Raw genomic sequence first — 12,248 nt, 5'->3', positions numbered from 1 at the left:
TGCACGGCCTTCAGCCACCATCACGCGAATCATAGTGCGTAAGCATGTACTTTGTGTGGGGCCCTTCTCATTACCCCACCTCATGTCTGCATTTACTAGACCATTCTTTATCCTAGATAAAACACGCGCTTGCTCCTGACAAGTGGCACTCCAGCCACGAAACACGTAGAGCTATCAATGTCGCATCTTTCATCAGTGTTATGCTAATTAATATTTTTTGAGGTTTTGGAGGCTTGTTTTGTAGGCAATACCCTATATTATATGGCTATATATTAACATCTATTGGTGCACTATGGAAAATTGTTGTATTCATATTATCATGTATAATTGTTGCTATTAATGCCAATATTTCTATTTGTGATTGATATTATTATTATATGCATGTTTTATTTTTTATGAACCAAATACATTTTCCTAATTGTTCGCCAATTTTATTTCTTTGCAATCACGCATAAAGTCCCACTCTTGTTGCTCCTTTCTTTTAGATTAGTATGGGGATGGAAACACATGACCTCATCCGGTCATGGTTTCATTTAAAGTCCCTAACCCCTCTTTTAATAAATACTGTACATGTTTTGCACTTGGCTCGTGGTTTAATGCAACTCTTTGCTGTTTTGTAAGCCTTTTATAAAAAAGAAGGTTAGGAATTTACAAACACACAGCTAGCCACAATGCAGAACCCTTTTCACTTATACCTCATTGATGTCATCGACTTTCAGGCACATTAACCAGAAATATTCATCCAACCCAGAAAATGGCGCCTCTTCAGTCTGCAGACTGTGTGTGAACTGTAGTGTATGTGTTGTGGTTGGTTGATCATAGCATGTGCTTTATGCGGCTTTCTATATCAGTATGAAATACGACCCACAGGAAAACAGTCTCTGTTAGAATATCGGCACTGCACACGGCGTTGTGAACCTGTGGTCAGTGCTTAGCACAGGAAGTGGATAGAGAGCTGTATAATAAAGAACACAGAGTGCATAGAACCATAATACATCATACCTCCCTATTACACAGCTGCATGCATTTTATAAACACAGTACGATTATTGAAGCAGAATTCCCCAAAAACATGTGCTGCAGCACTTGATTAAGTGCATCTTCCCTTACGGTTTTCTCTTAGTCCCCATTCAAAGTCCCACAAAATTTCAGTTGATCCTGCCACTGAAGTCTAATGCAGTTTCCTGTGAAGGTGTGGTAACAATGCTACACTGCACCTGAATTCAGAGCGGAGTTGCCACTCTCATGTTGGCTGTGCCTGCTTGTACTGTATACTGTACAGTGGGATGTAAAACATTTCGCTATTGGAACTGTCACTATTTATTCATAAAACTGTAGCTTGTCAATTAGCGCCTGGCCACACCTAGTCCTGCCCACTGCTTTCTGGATTGGCAGCATTGCGTCTATTATTGAACTCCTCCCACTGTGAGCTGCAGTGCCTGAGATGGGGAGCGTGTGAGACCCAAAGGAAGGTGGCTTTGGCTCAGTCAGGGAGCGTAAAGAAAGTTTTTTGTTTACTTTATGAGGCTGCATCACATAGTAACTGGATTTGGTACTTGTTTTTGTCATACAGGTGCCTTGCCGACCGCCTAATTGTAAATGTACGTCATTATTTTAACGTTAAATGCCGGTATTATGGCAGCAGGTAGCTACCATAACCCCGGTATCTTTTTTTCAGTCAGGCGGTCAGCTTTCATATAAAAGTTGTCCCAGCAGGGTACTTGCCAAGAGATCATTTTTATAGGCAGCGGGAGAGATGCCCCCTCCCGCAGCTTCACGGTCGATCCGATCCTTCTGATGCCTGAGCAGGAAGTCGAGTGAGGGCAAGGTGCCTGCACTCAGCCCTTGGGGGACCGGAGCAACGTCTGACGTCACTTCTGCCTCTCGGGCTTAAAGGGATTTTTTTTCCCTTCTTAAAGTCAAAATTACATTTTCTTTTGCTTTTAAAAGGTAAATGAGAGATTAGGGGTCTTTTCGACCTCAGATCTCTCAATAAAGAGGACCTTTCATTCTTATTTCTATTACTAGGGATGTTTACATTCCTTGTAATAGGAATAAAAGTGATAAAAAAAAATAACTAAAAGGAACAGTGTAAAAATAAAAAGTAAAATAATTAAAGAAAAGAAAATAATACATTTAAATCACCCCATTCCTCCGAACTCGCATGCAGAAGCAAGTCGCACCCGCATATGTAAACAGTGTTCAAACCATACATGTGAGGTATCACTGCGGTAGAGCAAGAGCAATAATTCTAGCCCAAGACCTCCTCTGGAACTCAAAACAGGTAACCTGTAAAAATGTTGCCTATGGAGATTTTTAAGTATTGTAGTTTGTCGCCAATCAACGAGCCTGTGCAATTTTAAAGCATGACATCTTATGGATTGTACGGATTGTAGCCGTATTAGTGCACTTGCACCAACAAAAAAAAAAAAGAAGAAAAAAAAGTACTGTCTGTGGATCCTTTTTTTTTTTTGCACTAATATTCACATTTTCAGGACAAGCTTTTGAGGTGTACGCCCTGCACCCCGAAAGCTTGTCCTGAAAATGTGGATGTTAGTGCAAATAAAAAAAGTATAATGGACAGTACTCAATTTTTTTTTGAATGTTGTGTTAAAATAATCAGAGAGGCCTACAAACAGGGTTTACCAAGGTTGTGACTGTGACCAGGCCTCTAGAGAAGACAGGCCATGTCATAGGTGAAAAAAGGGCAGTGGCATGAGGACTAAGGCTGCGTACTATGTGAATGCTCTCCATGTGAAGCTGCTGCCAAAGCTTAGTAATCAGAATAGCTGCGCGCTGCCACCTAGTGATAATTGAACAAATATTTTGATAGAGTAAGCTGCTGCTATCACCTATGTGTTCCCACATTTTTCATAATGTATTGCTGCCAAAGCTTACCCTCTGTTTCATCCACATTCTTGTTGGCCAATGAAGCTGCCCACCAGAGTGGTGGTCCAACAGAAATGTGTGGGGGCCAGAGCTTAGCTTCAAGCACTGACACTACCTGAAGTGTCACAGCTTTGCCCATAGGAAGTGTATTCACTGACAGCAAGGTTTAGGGAGCTACTGCAGGTATCCACACCTTTAGGTATCTGCACTTTATACCTGCAACAGAATATATTTTTTTAATCATTAAAGAGGTTCTTCCATCTCTAGAAAAAAAAAATATTTAAAAAGTCAGCAGCTACAAATACTGTAGCTGCTGACTTTTAATATCATTCAGGACACATTCCTGTGCATGGATACAGCGCTGTCCTCAACCGAGCCAGTTCTTCGCCAGGCTTTTGGTCCCTAGCACCAGCATGTTTAGTGTGGGAAGCCGGCTGTGACTCCTTGAGGCTTTACAGCTGGCTTTCCATCGCACATGCACAAGTCTCGCTGCGCTTTGCGAATAGTCTCACAGTCTTTTGGGACCTGTGACACGTTCAAAGAGTTTCCGGGCATGGAGGGAAGAGAAGAAAACTTCAGATGAATTTGCCTAGGCGATTTCAGCAGAAGTTGGAGCGGGTACCTGCCAAACCTCACATTAGTACAGCAGGGGGGGGAGGGGGTTGTTAAAGCAGAGTTCCACCCACTTAAAAGTCAGCAGCGAAAAAGAGTGTAGCTGTTGAATTTTAATAATCAGACACACATGAAGCCTCGCTCCTCTCCCCAGCATTCTAACTGTGGGTGCTCGGCTGTGGCTTCACAACCGGGTGCCCTGCGCACGCACGAGCCACGCTGTACGCTGTGATTGGCCTGGGTAATCTTCTAGGACCTGTGACGTATCCCAGAAAATTGCAGGGAGGGAGGGGGAGAGGTGATCTTCCTTCTGGCACCAGGAGAGGAAGTGGGAGCTGGGTGCCTGTAAAAACAGGGTACCCGCTCCCCCCCCCCAAAAAAAAATTGACATGCCAAATGTGGCATGTCAGGGGGTCACCAACACTTAAGGTGGAAGTTCCATTTTTGAATTTAAAAAATTGGAACTCTCCATTTAGGGTGAAGTTCTGAGGCACAGCAGGGGGCCCAGCGCGTCCCTGTTCACGATTCAGGTGCGAATCAGGTATGAATTTCTGCCTAAATTCAAAACCTGATTCAGAGCCAAAGACGCACACAAAACCCTTTTTAAATGCGGACTGCTGCAGCCCCGAAGCTGTGTGAAATGGCTCCATTGAGAGCTGGTCACACTCTCCTGTCATGCGAATTGAATGCAGAGAAGTGTGAACCCAGCCTTAAAAGTTGAACTGCAGCCTTACTATTTTCTACACACTTTTAGCAAATCCTCTCCTGTGCTGAAATTGACTCCTCTCAATTTCCTTGCATATCCACAACATAACTCTTTAAAGCTGCAGCAGCCATCTTGAGCCCACCTTCATTTTTTGTTTGAACAATGTCAATCAATCCTCCTGATCCCTAAGTGTCGTTGCCCTCCTCTCACACCTATTTGCTTGTGGTGCCATAATTTTGTTCCTTAGCACTATAGGCAGGGCTTTTTTTCAGCTGGAACTTGGTGGAACTCAGTTCCACCACCTCTGGCTCAGACCCTCCGCTCCCTGATCACCACTATCGCTCGCAAACACAGAATTCCGGCTTCTGTGTTTACAAGTGAAAGCTTGTCTCCCAACGGCTCCCATAGATCTAATCTCCTAAATGACTGCCACTGAGTGCATGATGGGGACCAGGGAGATGCAGGTGAAGATACCAAATGAATGATCCCCTGCGAGTGAGAGAGGCAGAGACACTTACAGTGTGCGGGGAGGTACTATAGCCGGCTGGGTGCTTCAGCTTAATACACCAACACAAGTAAGACAAGTGGAAGATGGCGGAGCTTTTAAGGAAGGAAGGGAAAGATGGAGACAGTGGAAGGGGGGTTTCATGCAAAGGTCACTCTGCACTCTGTACATAATGCACTCCTGGTATTTATTGCCCCTTCCACTCTTAGTGAAATCTGACCACACTCACTATTTGATGCGGTTTGGAGGGTTTGTGTGGGGTAGGGAGGGTTTTTTTGAGAAGTCGTGGTAGAGTTCCTACACCTATTTTCTGAGAAAAAAAGCCCTGACTATAGGAAAGAACATATCTCCAACATCTCTTTTGACGTGCATACTCCCTGGTTGGTGCAGACTTTAGCTGAGCAAATTGCAGATAAGTTGCTTGAATACAAATCAAGCGAATGATTCACAGATTGCACAGGTAAAGTACGCAGCACCCAGGGAGAAACATCCATGTCTGAAGGTTTAACATTTTATACAATAAATAAATGATACAAGCCAACAGTCTGAAAGTTGTTAACTTTCAAAGATTACAATAAAATTAAAGCGGAGCTCCAAGCTCCTTCAGACAATTATTAGGACACTATTAGGACACTTACCTGTCTACAAATCATGCGCTGTCCTCACCTGAGCAGATTTTTTAATCAGCTCTCGGGTGCTGCTCCCGTTACCTAGGCTACGGAAAACCAGCAGTGAAGCCTTGAGGCTTCGCAGCCAGCTCCCTACTGCGCATGCACGAACCGTGCTGCTCTTTGTGAATAGCCTGGCGACGATCAAAACCAAGTACCCGCTCCCCGCCCGAAAGGTTCCAAATGTGGCAGCGGAGGGGTGGAGGAGGCAAACCAGCAGAGCTTCCCCTCTTGGGTGGAACTCCGCTTTAACCAAACACTCAAATTTCGATCCATTAAATAATGTAATGGAAACCGAACAGGTGTCTATACACCTAGAATATTTTTGCAGATAATTAGTCCATGTGTGGGCCATCACTTATTCATAAGGCCAAAAGATACTCACCAGCTGAGATGGAAGAAGCAATTGTATGTGAGCTGCATACACTCATGGATGTAGCTCTCATGCAATCAATTTCAATGACCTGTGAACATATGTGGCTTTGGCCATTACCATGGGTGATAAAATATATTCAAGGTCAAGCCATCTGGAATTGACATTTACAAGTATCTGACAGCCTAATATGATGGCACATGTAACAGTCAATATGGCTAATAAGAATTGTTATAAAACAACACCAGACCGTTTTATTTGGTTTTTCCCATGCCTTTTGGAGCTGCATTAATTCTTCCCCCTTCCCCAGTTGCTATACAGCCCTACACCACAGCTTGTGCTGCTTTCCCAGTTTTGCACAGGGCACATAACCCGCAGCAAGAAAGACAAGACCTTACTTATTGTTTTACAATGTCAAACATCATCATAGCAGCTATTATAGTTTACAAGTGAGAAATCTGCATGGTTCTTCATTCTACTTAAGACAATAACCTATCTATCTGACAACCGCACCCCACCCCTGCCATCTGATCTAGTATTTACGTGGTATTATGTGGTGCTTTGCACTCGTTTTTATAAATATTAAATTACTTTTGTTAAATCATCTTCATAAGCACACTCTATATGTGTATCTTACAAAAAGATTGGACTTAAATTGAAAGTCCAATAAAAATAATTTAGTTTTTAAACAGAGGTGGTTTACAACTTTTTTTTTTACTTTTTATTGTGGACTATGGTCTGTTTGAAAGATTTCCCCTCCCTACCTATCCTGGTGACAGTTTTCATGGGAACATTAGCTTTAGGGAAAATTAAAAGCAAATTAAAACACCGGTTTCTTATTTTTTTTTCCTTGTTTAGTTAGAACAAGCATATAAAGCTCAAATAAAACAAAGGATTGGAATAAGTAGTAAAACTGTGAAAACAACAGTCTTAGATCAACTGAGAGCTGCACCTACCTCGCAATGTTAATGAATTTTCAGTAAGTCCCCATTGATATGCTCCCCTCACAATATACAATAACAGTGTAGTTTTTTCATAACATCTTTCTTTTTTTTTTTTTCATGATAAAAAAAAGATAGGCTCCAGCCAAGTGACTTTGCCTAGGCTAAGATGATGTCATCAGTCTGCTGCAGGCAAGAGGAAGCATTTTCAATCTTTCCCTCAATCAACATTGCAAGTCATAAGGCATGAGTCTGAAGTAAGGGCTGATCTGTGCCAGACATTTATGTATACCTCCTAACCAGAATCTCAGCCCAGAAAGTAGATGCCTATACATTATAAAACCTGAACAAAGATGTTCAGGCACCATCAATGCTGAAACATATATCCAGGTTTTAGTGCAGCATATGCTCCTATCCAGATGATGTATTTTTCCATGAAGGCCTTGCATATTTCAGCAGGACAATGCTAAACTGCATACTGCATCTATGACAACATCATGCCTTTGTAGTAATAGAGTCTGGATGCTTAACTGGCCTGCCTGCAGTCCAGACCTTTTACCAATGGATAATATTTGGCACATCTTGCAACAAAAAAATACTACAAAAGGTGACTCAGGACTGTTGAGCAGTTAGAATTCTATATTAGACAAGAATGGGACAACATTCCTCTCCCAAAACTCCAGCAACTGGTCTCCTCAGTTCCCAGACATTTATAGAGTGTTGTTGAAATAAGAGGGGATGCTATACCGTGGTAAACATAGCTCTATCCAAACTTTTTTGAGACATGTTGCTGCCACAATGTTCAAAATTATCTTTTTTTTTTTTTCTTACATAAGATGGTACATTTTCTCAGTTTAACCATTTCGCTGCCACAGGCGTTTTTGTGTTTTTTGCACATGTTTAAAAATCTTTTTAGGCCTGAAGATTACACAAATCCCCCAAACATTATATATTTTCTGAAAGCAGACACCCTAGAAAATAAAATAGTGGTAATTCCAAATTTTTATATCACATGTTATTACCACAAAGGTCTAGTGAATGCAAAATTTCAGTAAAAAAAACACACTAAAGTGAATTTTAGGGCAAACAAACGCAATACACTACCCACATTTTTGGTAAAATATAAAAGACGAGGTTGCGCCGAGTAAACAGATACCCAACATGTCGAACCTTAAAATTTGTGTGCACCCGTGAAATGGTGACAAACTTCAGTACCCTATAATTTCTATAGGGGATGCTTCGAAAGCCCCCTATAGGAATCAGTTTAGTGTTACGGATGAGGTCTTACATTAGAATTATTGCTCTCCCTCTGGCGCGCGAGGTAATACGCAACGTGTTTACGTTCATATGTGCCTATATGTGGGGGTGGGGGGCCTCAAAAATAATTTTTTGGGGATGGGGGGTTTATGTGCTTGGGTGTAACTTTTTTTTTTTTTCATTACATAGGGGACGAAAAGTCCCCTATGTGATGATTTTTAGGTGTCAGACCGCATTGCAAAACATCTTTTCCTGGCTAAGCTAGATGGGAACACCGGGAGCTTGACCCGGAAGTGACGTCATAGACGTCGCTTTCTGGGTCACAACAAGGAAGGGTTAAACATCTGATATGTTTTCTATTTTCTATTGTGAATAAAATATGGGTTTATGAGATTTGCAAGTGATTGCATTCTGTAGATTTTACACAACGTTGCAACTTTTTTTGGAACTGGGGTTGTGAGGCCTGTTTAGTTCCAGGGACAAATCTCCAAAACTTTGGCCCTTCCCAGGATATCAGACACAGGTGACCACTATAGTGTTGGACAAGCAAGGATTCAAAAGTCTCTTACCTTCTGTGAAGCTCCCTACGAGGGTGATGGCAATAAACACTTTGCCTTCAGGTTCCAAATCAATCTGCAAAAATAAACAAACAATGTTGATATACACTACTGTACTGCTAATTGCTTGTCTGCTTACATTTTATACAAACATCTTTATTAGCTTTCCCTGTGTCACCTTCACAGGTTACAGGAGTCTTCTTCTATAGGTTAGAACACACACAATAACTTCAAAAAGTTTGCAGTTTTAGTGATACCTTTAATCGAGACAACTTAAATGCATTATAAACTTTTTTCAACCTGCACCCTGTGCTTTTCACCAGCATAAGGCCTCAGGAACACTGGAAAACTCATCTCTTTGACAAGCATTTGGCATTTATTTTTTCAGCCTGTAAACGCACTTGTATGTTAGCTTATGTGCCATCTCGTTCAGAAGAGGAGCGTATGGGCAAAAAAAAAAAAAAAAAAAGCCTGAATGCACATAAACCACGAGTGCGTGTTAACATTAGACGTGTTCCCATGTTAATGCATTCTAATGGCCAGAATAAACACCAACCGCGTATGCAAAACACAGCGTTTACCACATTTTTTGGGCAGTTTTTCTCCTGCCAGAAGAAAAGTTATTTACAGCAGCTGAGCAACAGCGTACATGAGGCCTTATGCCACATACACACGATCGGATTTTCCGAGGGGAAATGTGTGATGACAGGCTGTTGGCGGAAAATCCGAACGTGTGTATGCTCCATCTGACAATTGTTGGCCAACTTTCCGTGGACAAATGTTGGATGGCAGGTTTATAAATTTGACGCGGACAAATGTGTGTTGTCGGATTTTCTGAGCGTGCGTACACAAGTCCGTCGGACAAAAGTCCAAAGTACAAACACGCATGCTCGGAAGTAAGGACGGGCCAGAAGCGGCTGGTCTTGTAAACTAGCGTTCGTAATGGAGAATTAACATTCGTGACGTGGCAAATTATGAAATCTCGAAATGCAGCGCACAATTCTCTTCTTTAATGGGATAATAATGAAGCTGCTTTGCTGGTGATACGGATGGAGTTATTGCAAACAAATTTTCAAAGGCTTTTTTTTTCTAGTGATATCAAGAATAATAATATTATGCTTTTTTTTTTTTTATTTCTGGCAAGTTACTACAACACCATTATCCCGTAGTTTTAAGATCAAAGACACAACTATGTTGGTGTTCCTTGTTAATTTTACATTGTATTTTTTTAAATGTAACTGCCTACTCCCAAACTGTCATTTGAAGTAAAACACATAGCCAAGTATTATTCTACACAATTTTTTTTATTGTGCATTAAAGAAATCAAATACAATTAGACATGATATCTGCCAATAGAACTTAACCAAAAAGTGCATTCTATGCATCCAAAAATATAGAAAATATACCAAATCAAATCATTATTCAACCAAAAAAATAATGTCAAAGCAATAACTCCAAGGCCGATAATAAATAACACATTATCTCCTCCGATTCCGAAACATGTCTGGTTGACGAACGGCCGTTCAGAAACAAAATGAAAAGAACGAAATGAAAAGCACGAATCAACACTCACCAAACTTCTACTAACACGAAATTAGCAGAAGGAGCCCAAAGGGTGGTGCTAAAGAGCTGAAAAACAACGTAATACGTCACTACGTTCGTAATTGTTGGCCAACAACTGTGCGCCCATGTGTATGCAAGACAAGTTTGGGCCAACGTTGGCCAATAATCCGATCGTGTGTACGAGGCTTAAGAGGTGCATTGATAATGTAATTTCATAGTGTAATTTGTTGCCCTGTATACAAGTTTATAGTAGAGTAAATCTTCACATTCTGAAGTCAGAAGCTTCTGTTTGTATTCAAACATGAGGCATGCAGCATGGCACTGCACAGGTTAATGCAAGACCTCTGTCTCCTGTGTGAGAACTAACACTTCCTGTGAATAAACTACATATCCTACAATCCCAGGGCGCATTAATTAGATCTGACATAGCCACAAGCAGATGGGGCATTCACAGAGAGATCACTATGCTGGAGGAGATGTGTTTTCATCACATTAGCACTCCCTATGTAACCCAGAACAAGAAGTTGCCTATCCTTAGATACAAGCTGGGTGAATGAATACATGGACATAGGGGAAATCAATCTGCCATGACACTACAAACTGCAGCCACATGTGAGCCCATCACTGTATGTGCCTGCTGTACCATGTACTTATATGAGAAAGTAGGAGCCTGCTCTTCTCCAATGATCAGACTTGTCCTGAAACCCCCCCCTCACAGCCATTCACTGGGAAGCTCAGTGTGCTGATGCTTCTCCTCCCCCAGCTCTTATGCAGCTGAGAACAGAGGGAATGTGATAATTTATAAAAAGAAGGGGGAAAAGGTATTTATAATGTATTTTTTATATCTATAAAAAAATGTTTTGCCTTTCATTTCTATGTTAAACTGTATGGTTTGTTTTACAAGGTGATCATTTACATTCACTTTAAATCAGTGGCTAAAACGTTACAATATTCTACTACACAACAACCCGTTCTGTACACTGAACTGCACATGCCAACAAAACATGGCCAACACATGGGAGTATCAATTAATGTGACTGCACAGCAGAGGTATGTTCAGGGTGTGCCTGGAGGTCATAGATTATAACTTTTCTTTTCTTGAAGGCTCAACAAGCATTTCATTTTTATTGTTTTTGTGTTAATATAAAATCGTCATTAGTACTCTGAAGTTGCAAAGGTCACTTGAGGTTGGGTTCCATGTATACGTTAGAACACGGATCAGTTGCTTTCCTGGCCTATCAGAGTCGAGACATTCTTTTTTGTGACACCCTGTTCAAGTGCCTCATATTAAGAAGAATGCAAGCGAGTTTGGAACAGCGGTACACAATAAAATTTTGTGTGAAATTGGGTAAAAGTGCATCAGAAACGTTGGAAATGGTGAGTAAAGCGAATAGAGAAGCTAGGTTATCATCTGCGCAAGTGTGCACAAGGCCTTCAAGGAAGGAGGAGGAGATGTTGAAGACAAACAATGATCAGGACCACCTCTTCGTCAAAAACTGAATTGAATATGGATGCCGTGAGGTCTGTTCTCTACTGTGACCAAAGGCTCACTATCAGAATTAAGAGGAAACGGGAATTACCAAGTCATTCAATTGTTCATGAAATCGAGACTCAGGATTTGAAGGGTTTGAAAGACACAATTTTGGTAGCGGGGATAACGTCCACAGAGCCACTATGCAGGCTCTGAATGCCATCTCACCACTTCCAGGGATGCTATGAAGAATAGAGAAATGTCTGGGACCGTTGTGTACACTTTACAAAGTGCATACTTTGTAAATGTTCAATTGTAAAATTTTTCAATAAAATAATTTTTAAAATATAGTTCTCATTACTTTTTCACACTAAGACATCTATATGCAGGTTTGCAAAGGCATTTGGTGCACACAAAGTGGATTTATATCCTTTGTGGCTATTAAAGACAATATACTTGAAGTGTTAGCATCTATAGTTCAGCTTTAGCATAAGTCTGTCAGAATTCAAAAACTGAGGCAAAAAAAAAAAAAAAAGCATAACCAGAGCAAACGACAGCAAGTGTAATTTAGCACACTTTTTCTGAGCCCAGGCTGTCATGGATCCGCCCCCTTGGGCAGTGTCATCACACAGTCTGGTGTCAATGTATTACTACACTGAGCAGTGCAGAAGTGAAGACCTCCCACCATGGAAGTAAATAGGAAGTTC

The 12,248-nt window shown here is 41.2% G+C and overlaps 1 protein-coding gene across 1 annotated transcript in view; it reads right to left on the bottom strand.

Moving 5' to 3' along the window:
* Positions 1-8,602, bottom strand: part of PRKCH (protein kinase C eta) — a 168,640-nt gene extending 160,038 nt beyond the window's left edge. The window contains exon 1 of the mRNA XM_073609127.1: positions 8,520-8,602. The gene's annotated coding sequence lies outside the window, so the exon portion shown is untranslated. The remainder of the gene's footprint in view (positions 1-8,519) is intronic.
* Positions 8,603-12,248: the final 3,646 nt, after the last annotated feature.

Source organism: Aquarana catesbeiana, linkage group LG13 (genome assembly GCF_042186555.1).
Source record: "Aquarana catesbeiana isolate 2022-GZ linkage group LG13, ASM4218655v1, whole genome shotgun sequence".
In the NCBI taxonomy this organism is placed as follows: Eukaryota; Metazoa; Chordata; class Amphibia; order Anura; family Ranidae; genus Aquarana; species Aquarana catesbeiana.
Note: the sequence above shows the minus strand (reverse complement) of the source record. Positions and strands in the feature narration are given on the sequence as shown.